Source organism: Salmo salar, chromosome 01, assembly GCF_965601325.2.
Source record: "Salmo salar chromosome 01, fSalSal1, whole genome shotgun sequence".
Taxonomy (NCBI): Eukaryota; Metazoa; Chordata; class Actinopteri; order Salmoniformes; family Salmonidae; genus Salmo; species Salmo salar.
The window spans coordinates 163,861,728-163,881,906 of NC_138291.1; positions in this window are offsets into that span (position 1 = coordinate 163,861,728).

Below are 20,179 nucleotides of genomic sequence, written 5' to 3' on the forward strand. Positions count from 1 at the left end.
CCAGATCGATCTACATAGTGGATATGTATCTGATGGCGCCGGAGGAGATGGCTGTCGTTTTACGCGCTCCTAACTAATTGTGCAATTGTATGTGCTTTTTTGAGTTATTTGTAACTTATTTTGTACGTAATGTTTCTGCTCCCATCTCTTATGACCGAAAAGAGCTTCTGGATATCAAAACAGTGATTACTCACCTCGTACTGGATGAAGATTTTTACTTTAATGAGTCGGACATGAAGGATTTAATTCAGACACCCGACGAGGCCCAAATCCCGTCATTCGCATGAAGAAGAGACAGAGATATCGGGGACGTAGGTCGGGGTGACTTGTAAGGATCCAACAGCGAGTGAGTAATCCCCCTCTACCATCAGTCCTATTAGCCAACGTGAAATCATTGGATAACAAAATAGATGAGCTCCGACCAAGCTCCGACCAAGACAACGGGACATTAACCCCTGGTCGGGCTCTGTCCCGTATGCGGGACGGACATCCAGCGAAAAATCCTATCACCATTAGCATAACAAAATGTAATATATATTTTTTTTCAATATTTTTTTCAAATTATATCGTTTTATAGATACACCTCTCCTGAATCGAACCACGTTGTCCGATTTCAAAAAGGCTTTACAGCAAAAGCAAAACATTAGATTATGTTAGAGGAGTATATCGTAAAAGTAGCCACATAGCCATTTTCCGACCAACCACATGCATCACAAATAACCAAAAAACAGCTAAATGCAGCACTAACCTTTGACAATCTTCATCAGATGACACACCTAGGACATCATGTTACACAATACATGCATTCTTTTGTTCGATAAAGTTCATATTTATTAATAAAAACAGCATTTTACATCGGTGCGTAACGTTGACTAACTATTTTCCCTCAAATGCATCCGATGAAACAGAGCTACAATTTACTAAATTACTATTCGAAAATATTTTTTAAATGTAATATTGTCATTCTAAGATTTATAGATGAATATCTCTTGAAAGCACCTGTAATACCAGATTTAAAATTAACTTTACTGGGTAATCATACTTTGCGATGAAAGGGGATGCGATACTCTGAAAAATAGGCTAACGTTACATGTCAGCGCCATCTTGGAACAATCGCATATCACATCTAGTCTTGTATACTATTGTCAATAATCCCTTACCTTTGGTTGTCTTCATCAGAAAGCACTTCCAGGAATCCCAGGTCCACAACAAATGTATTTTTGTTTGAAAAAGTTCATCCATTATGTTCCATTAGCTTGTTCTTGTTAGCGCGTCTGAAGGCTGATCCAAATCCTCCGTCGGCCACGGGACAGCCATTTCGACAAAAAGCATTTTTTTCCCATTTAGGTTCGTTCAAACATGTCAAACGTTGTATAACATAAATCTTTAGGGCCTTTTTCAACCAGAGCTCCAATAAGATTCAAGGGGGACGATTGCATTGTGTTTCAAAACGTTTCGAAAGGGGAGGGTAGCCAGAGGCGCCGGCATCATAATGGTGATGGCCCTCCTCATGTGACCACGTTCCACAGCATGTCATTCAGTCAGTTTTCACAGTAGGAGACTCAAATCACTTTGTAAAGACTGGGGACATCTAGTGGAAGCAATAGGAAGTGCTCAATGAACCATTGCTCACGGTGTGATTTATAGGCAACAAGATGAAGTTGAGTCCGCAATTCAGAATTCCACTTCCTGTTTCGATCTGTCTCGGGGTTTTGACTGCCATATGAGTTCTGTTATACTCACAGACACCATTCAAACAGTTTTAGAAACTTTAGGGTGTTTTCTATCCACAAGTATTCATTATATGCATATCCTAGCTTCTGAGTTTGAGTAGTAGGCCGTTTAAAATGGGCACAGATTTTTTTCAAAAAGCGCTGTAGCGCCCCCTATCCTAGGCGACCGTCAAGAGGTTAAAAACTGTAATATCTTATGTTTCACGAGTCGTGGCTGAATGACGACATGGATAACATACAGCTGGCTTGGTTTTCGGTCCATTGGCAAGATAGAACAGCTGCCTCCGGTAAGACAAGGGGTGGTTGTCTCTGTCTATTTGTAAATAACAGCTGGTTCATGAAATCTAATACTAAGGAAGTGTCGAGGTTTTGCTCATCTGAGGTATCTCATGATAAGCTGTAGACCATATTATTTACCGAGAGAGTTTTCATCTATATTTTTCATAGCTGTCTATTTACCACCACAAACCAATGCTGACACTAAGACGGCATTCAACTAGCTGTATAAGGCTATAAGCAAACAAGAAAATGCTCATCCAGAGGTGGCGCTCCTAGTGGCCAGGGACTTGTTAAATGTGCAACCAAATGGAAAAATTACTATAGACTACCTTTACTCCACACACAGAGACATGAACAAAGCTCCCCCTTGCCCTCCATTTGGCAAATCTGACCATAACTCTATCTTCCTGATTCCTGCTTACAAGCAAAAACTAAAGCAGGAAGTACCAGTGACTCGCTCAATAAGAAAGTGGTCAGATGATGCAGATGCTAAGCTACAGGACTGTTTTGCTAGCACAGACTGGAATATGTTCCGGGATTCTTCTGATGGCATTGAGGAGTAAACCACATCAGTCCTTGGCTTCAGCAATAAGTGCATTGACGTCATCATCCCCACAGCCCACGTAAGTACATACCCCAACCAGGAGCCTAGGATTACAGGCAACATTCGCACTGAGCTAAAGGGTAGAGCTGCCACTTTCAAGGAGCAGGACTCTGACCTGGACGCTTATAAGAAATCCCACACGTAAAATCCCTCAGACGAATCATCAAACAGGCATAGCGTCAATATAGGACTAAGATTGAATGGTACTACACCGGCACCGATGCTCGTCGGATGTGGCTGGGCTTGCAAACTGTTACGGACAACAAAGGGAAGCACAGCTGTGAGCTGCCCAGTGACACAAATTTACCAGACGAGATAAATAACTTCTGTGCTTGCTTCGAGGCAAGCAACACTGAACCATATATCATCTGCTCCGGACGACTGTGTGATCACACTCTCCGTATCCGATGTGAGTAAGACCTTTAAACAGGTCAACATACACAAGGCCGCAGGGCCAGACGGATTACCAGTACGTGTACTCCGAGCATTCTGACCAACTGGCAAGTGTCTTTACTGACATTTTCAACCTGTCCCTGACCGAGTCTGCAATACCAACATGTTTCAAGCAGACCACCATAGGCCTTGTGCCCAAGAACACCAAGGTAACCTGCCTAAATGAATAACGACCCATAGAACTGACTAACGACCTGTAGCCATGAAGTGCTTTGAAAGGCTGGTCATAGCTCACATCAACACCATTATACCAGAAACCCTAGACCCACTCCAATTTGCATACTGTCCAAATTAGATCCACAGATGATGCAGTCTCTATTGCACTACATACTGCCCTTTCCCACCTGGACAAAAGGAACACCTACGTGAGAATGCTATTTATTGACTACAGCTCAGCGAGAAACACCAAAATTCCTTCAAAGCTCATCACTAAGCTAAGGACCCTGGGACTAAACACCTCCCTCTGCAAATTGATCCTGGACTTCCTGACGTGCCACCCCCAGGTGGTAAGGGTAGGTAACAACACATCTGCTATGCTGGTCCTCAACATGGGGGCTCCTCAGGGGTGCATGCTCAGTACCCTCCTGTACTCCCTGTTCACCCATGACTGCATGGCCAAGCACGACTCCAACACCAACATTAAGTTTGCCAACGACACAACAGCTTGATGACTGACAGTGATGAGACAGCCTATAGGGAGGAGGTCAGAGACCTGGCAGTGTGGTGCCAGGACAACAACCTCTCCCTCAACGTGATCAAGACAAAGGAGATGATTGTGGACTACAGGAAAAGGAAGACCGAACACGCCTCCATTCTCATCGACGGGGCAGTAGTGGAGCAGGTTGAGAGCTTCAAGTTCCTTGGTGTCCACATTACCAACAAACTATCAGGGTCCAAATACACCAAGACAGTCATGAAGAGGGCACGACAATGCCTATTCCCCCTCAGGAGACTGAAAAGATTTGGCATGGGTCCTCAGATCCTCAAAAAGTTCTACAGCTGCATAATTGAGAGCATCCTGACTGGTTACATCACTGCCTGGTATGGCAACTGCTCGGCCTCCGATCGCAAGGCACTACAGAGGGTAGTGCGTATGGCCCAGTACATCACTGGGGCCAAGCTTCCTGCCATCCAGGACCTCTATACCAGGCGGTGTCAGAAGAAGGCCCTAAAACTTGTCAAAGACTCCAGCCAACCTAGTCATAAAATGCTCTCTCTTCTATCACATGGCAAGTGGTACCAGAGTGCCAAGTTTAGGTCCAAGAGGCTTCTTAACAGCTTCTACCGCCAAGCCATAAGTCTCCTTATGGAGGAAGGCCCAAAGAATTGCCAAAGACTCCAGCCACCCTAGTCATAGACTGTTCTGACTAACCTGTGCCCCCACACATTGACTCTGTACTGGTACCCCCTGTATATTGCCTCGCTACTGTTATTTTTTTGTTGCTCCGTACTTATTTAATATTTGTATTTATTTAATAAAAAAATGTCTTATAGTTTTTTTTCTTAATACCGCATTGTTGGTTAAGGGCTTGTAAGTAAACATTTCACTGTAAGTTCTACACCTTTTGTATTCGGTGCATGTGACAAATACAATTTAATTTGATTACACATATTGGATGACTGTCATTCATATTCCATTCACCCAGCTCAATGTAACATTGATAGGTTTAGGCTACTACATGATACTTGAATTTTCCCTAAATCAATCATGAGGTTGCTACAACCTAGCCTATGAATGAAAGTTTGCAACGTAGGTGCACAGATCGAGATACATTTTTGTAATCAAGGGGACAGATATTGACACATTCAATAACTCCTTTCACACTCTTACCTGTATCTAGCCGATATGGGGTGTAATCATTAGTCCAACAGTTGCACATGAGAGTTTCTATTGGACAAATTCAGGTATGTTTATCCCTGTTTCATTCTGTTTCTTCTGTTTAAGAAACATTTGGCGGAATGAATACACCCCTGATCATGCGCAGAGTTCACTTTCATAGCGGCCTCATACAAACAGCATGATCCCTTTGATCTATGTATTTCTTCTTGCATCTATGCGCTCTCCTCCGCTCACCTTTTCCCTTCGCTTGTGGACTTCAGTGTACAACACGTCAGATTTCTGTGACTAGGAAAAAAAACTTTTCCAAGCCAAATTTTTATATCATAGCTGCTCACCGCTACACACAGCTTACATCATTGTCACCATATTAACAATATAGTCAACATCGGTACTAAAACTAACACATTTGTAAACCCACTACAATCATGCAGTACAGTGTATAGTGAGCAGCAAGCAGTTTAGCAGTTACACCGACGGGCCCCGGTGGCAATATATATATAAAACCAAATGCTTACCTTGTCTTGGAAGAGTTCCAGTGTTGGATAGCCATAGCCAGAGGCAGCTAGCTAACATAGTATCCCTTCTCTGTTTGAGCCGGGTGTTTGTGTAGGCTAAACCAGCTAGCTGCATCCGCTAGCTAATTAAGTTGCTTCTCCTTCATTTTTTAAGAAATGTATTTCCTCAAAACTGTTCAACTGTTGTCTTTCTCCCTCTTTGAGTCAACTAGTCACAACATTTTATGCACTGCAGTGCCAGCTAGCTGTAGCTTATGCTTTCAGTACTAGATACATTCTTTGATCCTTTAATTGGGTAGACAACATGTCAGTTCAAGCTGCAAGAGTGCTGACAGGTTGGAGGACATCCTCTGGAAGTTGTCCTAATTACTGTGTAAGTCTATGGAAGGGGTGAGAACCACAACCTTCCTAGATTTAGTATTGAAGTCAATGTACCCAGAGGAGGACAGAAACTAGCTGTCCTCTGGCTACACCATGGTGCTACCCTACAGAGTGTAGACGTTCACTGCAAAACAATGTGCTTTAATCAATGATTTGGTGATTTTAATATATTTAGTATAGTTTTATTTAAAAAGGATTACTTTTTTAATGTTTCACTATTTTTATTTTTATGAAATTCACTGAGGAGAATGGTATTCCCCTTCCTCCTCTGAGGAGCCTCCACCAGTAGAAATCCAACATGTTGAGTTCAGAAACAGACATTTAACCTTTTCACAAGTACCAACACACGGGTGTGATCATTTTACTGTGGTCTCTGTAGTGTAAGATCAAACCTGTGTGATTAGAACGCTTTTTTAGAAGGTCCAGTTTCTGTATGACACAACAATCAGTATTTGAGCTGACCACACTGTTTTTTCATAAACATTTTACACAAACACAGTCCTTACAAAGTTATGTCCAGAATGTGAGCAGTTTATTTTTGAATGCAATGTTCAGACATTCACAGATGTAGCTACAGCATAACACAATCATCCAAACTGGAAAAATGTAGGCTACATTTGTCCTAGCGCTAACTGAGGAAAGATTGACACAACGCAAGCGGTCATATTTGTATAACTCGGCTGACAGAAACTACAACATGAATTAGCTTGTAGCAATTACTATTTATAATTAATCACATCACGGGTGAGCTCACCATTTATCGAAATAACTGACTAAAACACTTTCTAGAAATCCAAAGTAATCCGACTATGGGTAGTTTCTGTGCGCGCCATGCTTGTTTTTTTTCGCGCATCAACCAAAGATAATAAGAGGAGACAAGATGTGTTTGGTCTGTTTATAGTTTGCATGTTGAAGGGGGGTGTGTCGTCTACGATCATCCTCTTCCGTTCATTCACTTCCGAAAGTTTACCCGAAAGATAAGTGAACCATTCCTTCACCTCATTATAACATCTTTGGTCTGCATGGAATGCATTGAATAATGTCAACAAACATGGCGCCACACATAGCTGGCAAATAGCTTAGCTCATTATAATCAGTACAACCTTTAAAAAAGTATTTTACACACATCATAGGTGTCCATTACAATATGTGCAATAATCGGAATGCATTATTTGTCAACAATAATTGAAAACGTGAATAAAACTGTAAATACATTATGCCTCATACATACATACATATATACATATGTGCCTACAGTAGAAACAACAACACGATATACAGAATATAAGAAACTTACTTTGATAGGAACGCACAAATGTCCAGAGTTATTATGTGTAAGGAAAACAACAAGGAAGGCAAAGCGGGCGCCAGCAAGAAAATGTTCCAATTCCTTCAAGACTGAGCAAATATATGCATACTTGATCGATGCAAACATGATCGGTGCAAACATGAATGAAGTGCAGTGGTAAAGCCTCAAACATAAATTGTCCGTAATGCAGAAATGGGCTACATCTATGTGAATTAATGAGGAGGCGGAACACACCTCAATTCAAACTGTTGTTAGAAAATACAACTTGTTAGAAAATAATTGAAAATTGACAAGTTGAAACATAGACTATAGAAAGTTAGTAGGCAGGGCGTGTTTGCTGTCCTGTTGAGTAATAATCACATTTTGGAACAGTGAGTGCATTCTGACATCACGTGCATAAAACAACTCATGCTAGGGCGACCGTTAGACATATTTGGAACTCACGTTTGAAAAGGTTAATAATTCTGGTTCCATTTTAACCATCATTAGCCACATGTGAGGTGAATAAAGCTCTAGAACTAGAACTCATATAACACAAGTTCTTCCCCCTTTGAAATGGTAATATGCCATGCTTGACAGGGAATTACAGGCAACTAATTAGATTGTCTTTGCATTGTAATAGAATTGCTCTTTTGTTGCCGCTCTCAAACATTGATAATTCATTAATTGTCCCTTTGGCTGTGGTGCTGGCATTTCATTAGGAGTGTTGTTGGATTCAAAAGTCTGTATCCTATCCAGTCAAATGTTCAATTAGGAAAGAAATGGATGTCATCCATTAGCAGTATGATACTGCTGACTTTTGATTCCAACTTTACAAAGAGAAGTCTATACGTCGATCAGAATAGATAATAGCCTATTTTCTTCACACAAATATTTAGGGGATTGCTTTTAAGATACAACAAAAAAGAGAACGATAACCTTAGAAAAACGACATTTGTTGTTTGTTGTATATATAGAAAAATGTGATGCATTACACATTAGATTGAGATTTCTTGTAGAATGGAGAAGAAATTCAATGCACATACATTAGCAATACAATCAGAAGAAACCAACACGTTAAAAACATAAATGCATATAATTACCTGAAATAGACAGTACATTACATCAAACTGGCAGGGGGAATCACAACAATCTGGTAATGACAAAATGGCTCTGTCAAATACCATTTAAGTTTGCCGATGACACAACAGTGGTAGGCCTGATCACCGACAACGATGAGACAGCCTATAGGGAGGAGGTCAGAGACCTGGCCATGTGGTGCATAGCCACTTTAACTCTACCTGCATGTACATATTACCTCAATTATCTCGACAATCCGGTGCTCCTGCACATTGACTCTGTACCGGCACCCCCTGTATATAGCCACGCTACTGTTATTTTATTGCTGCTCTTTAATTGTTTATTTTTATTTTTACTTATCTATTTTTTACTTAAGACTTATTTTTCTTAAAATGCGTTGTTGGTTAAGGGCTTGTAAGTAAGCATTTCACTGTATGGTCTGTTGTATTCGGCGCATGTGACAAATACAATACAATTTGATTTGATTTGATTTACATTAACCTCTTACATCTAGACGTTCCGCTAGCGGAACACCTGCTCCAATATCCAATGATAGGCGTGGCGCGAATTTCAAATTCCTCAAAAATACAAAAACTTCAATTTTTCAAACATATGACTATTTTACAGCATTTTAAAGACAAGACTCTCCTTTATCTAACCACATTGTCCGATTTCAAAAAGGCTTTACAGCGAAAGCAAAACATTAGATTATGTCAGCAGAGTACCCAGCCAGGAATAATCAGACACCCATTTTTCAAGCTAGCATATAATGTCACAAAAAACAAAACCACAGCTAAATGCAGCACTAACCTTTGATGATCTTCATCAGATGACAACCCTAGGACATTATGTTATACAATACATGCATGTTTTGTTCAATCAAGTTCATATTTATATCAAAAAACGCTTTTTACATCAGCATGTGACATTCAGAACTAGCATTCCCACCGAACACTTCCGGTGAATTTACTAAATTACTCACGATAAACGTTCACAAAAAACATAACAATTATTTTAAGAATTATAGATACAGAACTCCTTTGTGCAATCGAGGTGTCCGATTTTAAAATAGCTTTTCGGTGGAAGCACATTTTGCAATATTCTGAGTACATAGCCCGGCATCACAGGGCTAGCTATTTAGACACCCAGCAAGTTTAGCCTTCACCAAACTCCGATTTACTATTAGAAAAGTTTGATTACCTTTGGTGTTCTTCGTCAGAATGCACTCCCAGGACTGCTACTTCAATAACAAATGTTGGTTTGGTTCAAAATAATCCATTGTTATATGTAAATAGCGGCGTTTTGTTCGTGCGTTCAAGACACTATCCAAGGGTGACGAAGGGTCACGCGCACGACGCATTTCGTGACCAAAAAATTCGAAATATTCCATTACCGTACTTCGAAGCATGTCAACCGCTATTTAAAATCAATTTTTATGCCATTTTTCTCGTAAAAAAGTGACAATATTCCGACCGGGAGTGGTGGTTTTCGTTCAAAGATAAAACATGGAGTCAACTCGTGCACGAGCCTGAGTCTCACAGTACTGTGACCAGCCACTATCCAAACGCGCTAATGTTTTTCAGCCAGAGCCTGCAAAGCCATGATTCAGCTTTTTGCCGCCTTCTGAGAGCCCATGGGAGCCGTAGGAAGTGTCACGTAACAGCAGAGATCCCCTGTATTGGATAGAGATAATCAAGAAGGGCAAGAAATTGTCAGAGAGGGCACTTCCTGCATGGAATCTTCTCAGGTTTTGGCCTGCCCAATGAGTTCTGTTATACTCACAGACACCATTCAAACAGTTTTAGAAACTTTGGAGTGTTTTCTATCCAAAGCTAATAATTATATGCATATTCTAGTTTCTGGGCAGGAGTAATAATCAGATTAAATCGGGTAAATTTTTTATCCGGCCGTGAAAATACTGCCCCCTAGCCATAACAGGTTAATAGTTTTTGAATAGAGTAATTTATGTCTGGATGTGAGTGAAGGAGATGTTCAGGATAAGAGTGTCTGCTAAATGTAAATCTCTTGTAGTTTGAGACCAGTCATGAAGATAAAGAAAGTTCCCAGCAAAGCATTTGTAAAGTTTGTCTTTTGTGAGATAAGGGCTGCCTACCTAGCAGAGATATAGTGGTAAAAAAAGAGGTGGGTAAACGCTGTTCGTTGATCATGGTGAATAAAGTAATTCTCCCTATATTTTCAATGCATTTTTCCGCAATAGGTGGGTACACTCTCGCGCAATATGCAAAAGATGTGTTAACGGCGTTAGGTGCATTTACCTGACACTACACTACCTGGCAGAGATGTGGCCTGCAGAAAAGAAGGATGCACTACCAAGCATTCTTATAGAAAGTTACAGAGAGTTCCTGAAAATATCTCCCAAAAGCTGCGAAGGCCAACTAAAAGTGATGGGTTGAAGATCTTCTATGATCATTTATCCCCTCTCTTAGAGAAAATGTAATATATACTGTAAGTGCCCTGATAGGCATAGCTCCCAGCCTTGACCTTTCTTTCAATGGGATAATAAAAGAGGGGAGGAGTAAGAGGTCAAAGGTCATGTGCATTTTGTCCTAAAAACCCACACACCTGACACAGCACAAGACAACAGAATATGGATTGTGGAACTGCATGTTCACAGTCATGTACACACATGCAGACACACATGTATACAGCATAAGTGTATTTGTGTGTCTGAAGATGAGGATGACTTCACTATGTCATTACAAAATGATTTCTGTGTTTTATATATTTTTTTCACCTTTATTTAACCTGTTAGGGCTAGGGGGCAGTATTGACACGGCTGGATAAAAAACGTACCCGATTTAATCTGGTTACTACTCCTGCCCAGTAACTAGAATATGCATATAATTATTGGCTTTGGATAGAAAACACCCTAAAGTTTCTAAAACTGTTTGAATGGTGTCTGTGAGTATAACAGAACTCCTATGGCAGGCCTAAACCCAGATTTCCGGTCGGAATATTATCGCTTTTTTATGAGAAAAATGGCATAAAAATTGATTTTAAACAGCGGTTGACATGCTTCGAAGTACGGTAATGGAATATTTAGAATTCTTTTGTCACGAATTGCGCCATGCTCGTCACCATTATTTAGCCTTTAGGATAGTGTCTAGAACGCATGAACAAAACGCCGCTGTTTGGATATAACGATGGATTATTTTGGACCAAACCAACATTTGTTATTGAAGTAGAAGTCCTGGGAGTGCATTCTGACGAAGACAACAAAGGTAAGAACATTTTTCTTATAGTAAATCTGACTTTGATGAGTGCTAAACCTGCTGGGTGTCTAAATAGCTAGCCCTGTGATGCCAGGCTATCTACTGAGAATATTGCAAAATGTGCTTTCACCGAAAAGCTATTTTAAAATCGGACATATCGAGTGCATAGAGGAGTTCTGTATCTATAATTCTTAAAATAATTGTTATGCTTTTTGTGAACGTTTATCGTGAGTAATTTAGTAAATTCACCGGCAGTGTTCGGTGGGAATGCTAGACACATGCTAGTCACATGCTAATGTAAAAAGCTGGTTTTTGATATAAATATGAACTTGATTGAACAAAACATGCATGTATTGTATAACATAATGTCCTAGGGTTGTCATCTGATGAAGATCATCAAAGGTTAGTGCTACATTTAGCTGTGGTTTGGGTTTATGTGACATTATATGCTAGCTTGAAAAATGGGTGTCTGATTATTTCTGGCTGGGTACTCTGCTGACATAATCTAATGTTTTGCTTTCGTTGTAAAGCCTTTTTGAAATCGGACAGTGTGGTTAGATAAAGGAGAGTCTTGTCTTTAAAATGGTGTAAAATAGTCATATTTTGAAAAATTGAAGTAATAGCATATCTAAGGATTTGAATAACGCGCCACAGGATTCAACTGGCTGTTGAGTAGGCGTCCCACCTAGCCCATAGAGGTTAACCAGGTTGGCAAGTTGAGAACATGTTCTCATTTACAACTGCGACCTGGCCAAGATAAAGCAAAGCAGTGTGACACAGACAACAACAGAGAGTTACACATGGAGTAAACAAACAAGCCAATAACACAATAAACAAGTCAATGATACAGTAGAAAAAAGAAAGTTTATATACAGTGTGTGCAAAAGGCATGAGGAGGTAGGCAATAAATTGGCCATAGGAGCAAATAATTACAATTTAGCAGATTAACACTGGAGTGATAAATGAGCATATGAAGATGTGCATGTAGAGATACTGGTGTGCAAAAAGAGCAGAAAAGTAAATAAAATAAAAACAGTAAGGGGATGAGGTAGGAAGATAGGGTGGGCAATGCACAGATGGGCTATGTACAGCTGCAGCGATCGGTTAGCTGCTCAGATAGCTTATGTTTAAAGTTGGTGAGGGAAATAAAAGTCTCCAACTTCAGCGATTTTTGCAATTCGTTCCAGTCACTGAGAACTGGAATGAAAGGAGGCCAAATGAGGTGTTGGCTTTGGGGATGATCAGTGATATATACCTGCTGGAACGTGTGCTACGGGTGAGTGTTGTTATCGTGACCAGTGAACTGAGATAAGGTGGAGCTTTACCAAGCATAGTCTTATAGATGATCTGGAGCCAGTGGGTCTGGCGACGAATATGTAGTGAGGGCCAGCCGACTAGAGCATACAGGTCGCAGTGGTGGGTGGTATAAGGTGATTTGGTAACAAAACGGATGGCACTGTGATAGACTGCATCCAGTTTGCTGAGTAGAGTATTGGAAGCTATTTTGTAGATGACATCGCCGAAGTCGAGGATCGGTAGGATAGTCAGTTTTACTAGGGTAAGTTTGGCGGCGTGAGTGAAGGAGGCTTTGTTGCAAAATAGAAAGCCGATTCTAGATTTGATTTTGGATTGGAGATGTTTAATATGAGTCTGGAAGGAGAATTTACAGTCTAGCCAGACACCAAGGTATTTGTAGTGGTACACATTTTCTAGGTCGGAACCGTCCAGGGTGGTGATGCTAGTCGGGCGGGTGGGTGCGGGCAGCGAATGGTTGAAAAGCATGCATTTGGTTTTACTAGTGTTTAAGAGCAGTTGGAGGCCATGGAAGGAGTGTTGTATGGCATTGAAGCTCGTTTAGAGGTTAGTTAGCACAGTGTCCAAGGAAGGGCCAGAAGTATACAGAATGGTGTCATCTGCGTAGAGGTGGATCAGGGAATCGCCCGCAGCAAGAGCGACATCATTGATATATACAGAGAAAAGAGTCGGCCCGAGAATTGAACCCTGTGGTACCCCCATAGAGACTGCCAGAGGTCCGGACAACATGCCCTCCGATTTGACACACTGAACTCTGTCTGCAAAGTAGTTGGCGAGGCAATCGTTGGAAAAACCAAGGCTATTGAGTCTGCTGATAAGAATACGGTGATTGACAGAATCAAAAGCATTGGCCAGGTTGATGAAGACGGCTGCACAGTACTGTCTTTTATCGATGGCGGTTATGATATCATTTAGTACCTTGAGCGTTGCTGAGGTGCACCCGTGACCGGCTCGGGAAACCGGATTGCACAGCAGAGAACGTACAGTGGGATTCGAAATGGTCAGTGATCTGTTTATTAACTTGGCTTTCGAAGACTTTGGATAGGCAGGGCAGGATGGAAATAGGTCTGTAGCAGTTTGGGTCTAGGGTGTCACCCCCTTTGAAGAGGGGGATGACCGCGGCAGCTTTCCAATCTTTAGGGATCTTGGACAATATGAAAGAGAGTTTGAACAGACTGGTAATAGGGGTTGCAACAATGGCAGTGGATAGTTTTAGAAAGAGAGGGTCCAGATTGTCTAACCCAGCTGATTTGTATGGGTACAGGTTTTGCAGCTCTTTCAGAACATCTGCTATCTGGATTTGGGTGAAGGAGAAGCTGGGGAGGCTTGGGCGAGTAGCTGCAGGGGGGGCAGAGCTGTTGGCAGGGGTTGGAGTAGCCAGGAGGAAGGCATGGCCAGCCGTTGAGAAATGCTTATTGAAATTTCCGATTATCATGGATTTATCGGTGGTGACCGTGTTACCTAGCCTCAGTGCAGTGGGCAGCTGGTAGGAGGTGCTCTTGTTCTCCATGGACATTACAGTGTCCCAAAACTTTTTGGAGTTAGAGCTACAGGATGCAAATTTCTGCTTGAAAAAGCTAGCCTTTTCTTTCCTGACTGACTGTGTGTATTGGTTCCTGACTTCCCTGAACAGTTGCATATCATGGGGACTATTCGATGCTATTGCAGTCCGCCACAGGATGTGTTTGTGCTGGTCAAGGGCAGTCAGGTCTGGAGTGAACCAAGGGCTATATCTCTTCTTAGTTCTTCATTTTTTGAATGGGGCATGCTTATCTAAGATGGTGAGGAAATTACTTTTAAAGAATGACCAGGCATCCTCGACTGACGGGATGAGGTCAATATCCTTCCAGGATACCCGGGCCAGGTCGATTAGAAAGGCCTGCTCACAGAAGTGTTTTAGGGAGCGTTTGACAGTGATGAGGGGTGGTTGTTTGACCGCGGACCCATAGCGGATACAGGCAATGAGGCAGTGATCACTGAGATCCTGATTGAAAACAGCGAGGTGTATTTGGAGGGCAAGTTGGTCAGGATAACGTCTATGAGGGTGCCAATGATTACAGATTTGGGGTTGTACCTGGTGGGTTCCTTGATGATTTGTGTGAGATTGAGGGCATCTAGTTTAAACTGTAGGACTGCCGGGGTGTTAAGCATATCCCAGTTTAGGTCACCTAACAGAATGAACTCTGAGGCTAAATGGGGGGCGATCAATTCACAAATGGTGTCCAGGGCACAGCTGGGAGCGGAGGGGGGTCGATAGCAGGCGGCAACAGTGAGAGACTTATTTCTGGAGAGATTAATCTTTAGAAGTTCGAACTGTTTGGGTATAGACCTGGGAAGTATGACAGAACTTTGCAGGCTATCTCTGCAGTAGATTGCAACTCCTCCCCCTTTGGCAGTTCTATCTTGACGAAACATGTTGTAGTTGGGTATGGAAATCTCCAAATTTTTGGTGGCCTTCCTAAGCCAGGATTCAGACACGGCAAGGACATCAGGGTTGGCGGAGTGTGCTAAAGCAGTGAGTAAAACAAACTTAGGGAGGAGGCTTCTGATGTTGACATGCATGAAACCAAGGCTTTTCAATCACAGAAGTCAACAAATGAGGGTGCCTGGGGACATGCAGGCCCTGGGTTTACCTCCACATCACCCGAGGAACAGAGGAGGAGTAGGATGAGGGTACGGCTAAAGGCTATCAAAACTGGTCGCCTAGAGCGTTGGGGACAAAGAATAAAATGAGCGGATTTCTGGGCGTGGTAGAATAGATTCAGGGCATAATGTACAGACTGGGGCATGGTGGGGTGCGGGTACAGCGGAGGTTAGCCCAGGCACTGAGTGATGATAAGAGAGGTTGTGTCATACAACATGGCAGCATAAACAACACTAAAGTAGATACAGCACATTCCACTGTGTGTGTCCATCTGCTTGCCAGCTGAGGAGCATACTGTAGGTGAGCATTGAGCCCTGTTCATGGAGATGGTACAAGCTCACCCTCCATAAGAAAAAACCCATTGTGTTTTCCCACCCCGAAAACATGACACTGTGCTGTCAAGGCATCTTTCATCTGTATGTGTGGGTTTGTGTGTGAGGTTGGGTGTGTTTGGGTGTGAGATTGAGTGTCTTTGTGTGTGAGGTTGGGTGGGTTTGTGTGTGAGGTTGGGTTGGTTTGTGTGTGAGGTTGGGTGGGTTTGTGTGTGAGGTTGGGTTGGTTTGTGTGTGAGGTTGTGTGGTTTTGTGTGTGAGGTTGGGTGGGTTTGTGTGTGAGGTTGGGTGGGTTTGGTTACGAGTGTTTGCTAGTTATTGCATTTTCTCCCCGTCCCTAAACGTCTTTGCTGTGTGTGAGAGGCAAAGATTAAAGAGAAAACTTTACCAGTGTCAACTAGATTTCTGACATTATTCTGGTGAGCAAGGGTATATTTAGTGTGCCAATTCTAGTGCAACAGGTATTTTTTATTTATTTAACATTAATTTAACTAGGCAAGTCAGTTAAAACCTCTTGAGGATACCGTAGGATAGGGGGCGCCACAGCGCATTTAGAAAAAAAATCGTTCCCATTTTCAACGGCCTACTAATTAAACTCAGAAGATAGGGCATGCATATACTTATTATATATGGATAGAAAACACTCTAAAGTTTCTAAAACTGTTTGAATGGTGTCTGTGAGTATAACAGAACTCAAATGGCAGTCAAAACCCCGAGACCGATTGAAACAGGAAGTGGAATTCTGAATTGTGGACTTGACTTCTCATCTTTCCTTATTAATCACACCGTTAACCATGGTTCAGTGAGCACTTCCTATTGCTTCCACTAGATGTCGCCAGTCCTTTCACAGTGGTTTGAGCCTTATAGAGTCAAAACTCAGTGAATGACACGAGTTTGAAATTGGTCACAGGGGATGGGCCATCACCATTATGACGCCGGCGGCCATGTCTGCCCCCACCTTTGGATACGGTTTTAAAGGCCATGACATCATCCCCCTCGAATCTTATTGGCTCTCTTGGTGTTAGAGGCCCTGAAGATTTATTTTATACAACGTTTGACATGTTTGAACGAACCTACATGCGCGAGCATTGCTTTTATTATGAACTTCAGAGCTGCGCTTGGAGAGAGCCATAGGACGTGCTACCAACATCAGGCTAATGGAACGTGAAGTATGGACTTTTTGACCGAAAATACATCTGTTGTGGACCTGGGATGCTTTCTGATGAAGACAACTAAAGGTAGGCGATTATTGACAATATTATAGAAGATAAGACGTGACATGAGATTCTTTCCAAGATGGCGCCGAGCTCTGTATATTAGCTAATTTTCTGAGTATCGCATCTCCTTTTATCGCAAAGTGTGATTACCCAGTAAAGTTAATTTAAAATCTGGTATGACGGGTGTTCTCAAGAGATATTCATCTATAAATGTTAGATTGACAATATACATTTAAAAAATCGTTATAGTATAGCAATTTAGGGAAATGTAGCATTGTTTACCGGGACGGTTTTGAGGGGAAATTATGTAGTCAACGTCAGACAGAGATGTAAAATGCTGTTTTTATATATAAATATGACCTTTATTGAACAAAAGAATGCATGCATTGTATAACATGATGTCCTAGGGGTGCCATCTGATGAAGTTTGTAAAAGGTTAGTGCTGCATTTAGCTGTTTTTTGATTATATGTGATGCAAGTGGTTGGTCGGAAAATGGCTATGAAGCTGCTTTTTACGATGGACTCATCTAATATAATCTAATGATTTGCTTTTCCTGTAAAACCTTTTTGAAATCGGACGACGTGGGTCGATTCAGGAGAGGTGTATCTATAAAAAAATGCTAATTGGCGATATGATTTTTCGCTGGATTTTGATCCCGCTAACGGGATCAGACGCTGAAGAGGTTTAAGAACAAATTCTTATTTACAATGACGGCCTACCAAAAGGCAAAAGGCCTCCTGCGGGGCCAGGTATAAAAAATGTAAAATAAATACAATATAAAAATAGGACAAAACACACATCTCAACAAGAGAGACAACACAACACTACATAAAGAGAGACCTAAGACAACAACATAGCAAGGCAACAACATGTGACATCATAGCATGGTAGCAACACAACATAACAACAACATGGTAGCAACACAACATGGTAGCAGCACAAATCATGGTACAAACATTATTGGGCACAGACAACAGCACAAAGGGCAAGAAGGTAGAGACAATAATACATCACACAAAGCAGCCACAACTGTCAGTAAGAGTGTCAATGATTGAGTCTTTGAGATTGATATGAAACTGTCCAGTTTGAGTGTTTGTTGCAGCTCATTCCAGTCACTAGCTGCAGCGTACTGAAAAGAGGAGCGACCCAGGGATGTGTGTGCTTTGGGGACCTTTAACAGAATGTGATAGGCAGAACGGGTGTTGTATGTGGAGGATGAGGACTGCAGTAGATATCTCAGATAGGGGAGAGTGAGGCCTAAGAGGGTTTTATAAATAAGCATCAACCAGTGGGTCTTGCGACGGGTATACAGCGATGACCAGTTTACAGAGGAGTATAGAGTGCAGTTATGTGTCCAATAAGGAGCATTGGTGGCATATCTGATGGCCGAATGGAAAAAAACATCAAGCAGCTTAAGAGCGCACTTACCTGCGGATCTATAAATTATGTCTCCGTAATCTAGCATGGGTAGGATGGTCATCTGAATCAGGGTTAGTTTGGCAGCTGTGGTGAAAGAGGAGCGATTATGATAGAGGAAACAAAGTCTATATTTAACTTTAGTCTGCAGCTTTGATATGTGCTGAGAGAAGGAAAGTGCACCGTCTAGCCATACTCCCAAGTACTTGTATGAGGTGACTACCTCAAGCTCTAAACCCTCAGAGGTAATAATAACACCTGTGGGAGGACGGGCATTCTTCTTACCAAACCACATGACTTTGTTTTGGAGGTGTTCAGAACAAAATTAAGGGTAGAGAAAGCTTGTTGGACACTAAGAAAGCGTTGTTGTAGAGCATTTAACACAAAATCCGGGGATGGGCCAGCTGAGTATAAGACTGTATCATCTGCATATAAATGGATGAGAGAGCTTTCTACTGCCTGATCTATGTTGTTGATATAAATTGTGAAGAGTGTGGGGCCTAGGATTGAACCTTGGGGTACTCCGTTGGTGACAGGCAGTGGCTGAGACAGAAGATTTTCTGACTTTATACACTGCACTCTTTGAGAGAGGTAGTTAGCAAACCAGCCCAAAGACCCCTCAGAGACATCAATACTCCTTAGCTGGCCCACAAGAATGGAATGGTCTACCGTATCAAAACCTTTGCCAAGTCAATAAAAATAGCAGGACAATATTGCTTAGAATCAAGTGCAATGGTGATATCATTGAGGACTTTTAAGGTTGCAGTGACACATCCATAACCTGAGCGAAACCAGTTTGCATTCACAAGAGAATGTTTTTCCAAGGCTTTTGATAAACAGGGAAAAATAAGGTTAAGATCAGCTTGATCTCCCCCATTAAATAAAGGACAAACCGTGGCTGCCTTCCAAGCAATGGAAACCTCCCCAGAAAGGAGAGAAAGGTTAAAACGGTTGGATATAGGCTTGGCGATGATAGGGGCAGCAACCTTAAAGAAGAAAGGGACTAAACCATCTGACCCAGATGTTTTTTGGGGGTCAAGTTTAAGGAGCTCCTTTAGCACCTTGGACTCAGTGACTGCCTGCAGGGAGAAACTTTGTAGCGGGGCAGGGGAAAAAGAGGGAGAAGCATTGGGGATAGTCACATTAGAAGGGGTGGGAGATGAGGAAATGTTGGACTGGCAAGGAGGCATGGCTGAGTCAAATAGGAATCCTGATTTAACCTCTATGAGCTAGGTGGGACGCTTGCGTCCCACCTACTCAACAGCCAGTGTAATCCCGTGGCGCGTTATTCAAATTCCTCAAAAATGCAAAAACTTCAATTTTTCAAACATATGACTATTTTACACCATTTAAAAGATAAGACTCTCGTTAATCTAACCACACTGTCCGATTTCAAAAAGGCTTTACAACGAAAGCAAAACATTAGATTATGTCAGCAGAGTACCAAGCCAGAAATAATCAGACACCCATTTTTCAAGCTAGCATATAATGTCACAAAAACCCAGAAGACAGCTAAATGCAGCACAAACCTTTTATGATCTTCATCAGATGACAACCCTAGGACATTATGTTATACAATACATGCATGTTTTGTTCAATCAAGTTCATATTTATATCAAAAACCAGCTTTTTACATTAGCATGTGACGTTCAGAACTAGCATACCCCCCGCAAACTTCCGACGAATTCACTAAGAATTTACCAAATTACTCACGATAAACGTTCACAAAAAGCATAACAATTATTTAAAGAATTATAGATACAGAACTCCTCTATGCACTCGATATGTCCGATTTTAAAATAGCTTTTTGGTGAAAGCACATTTTGCAATATTCTAAGTACATAGCCCA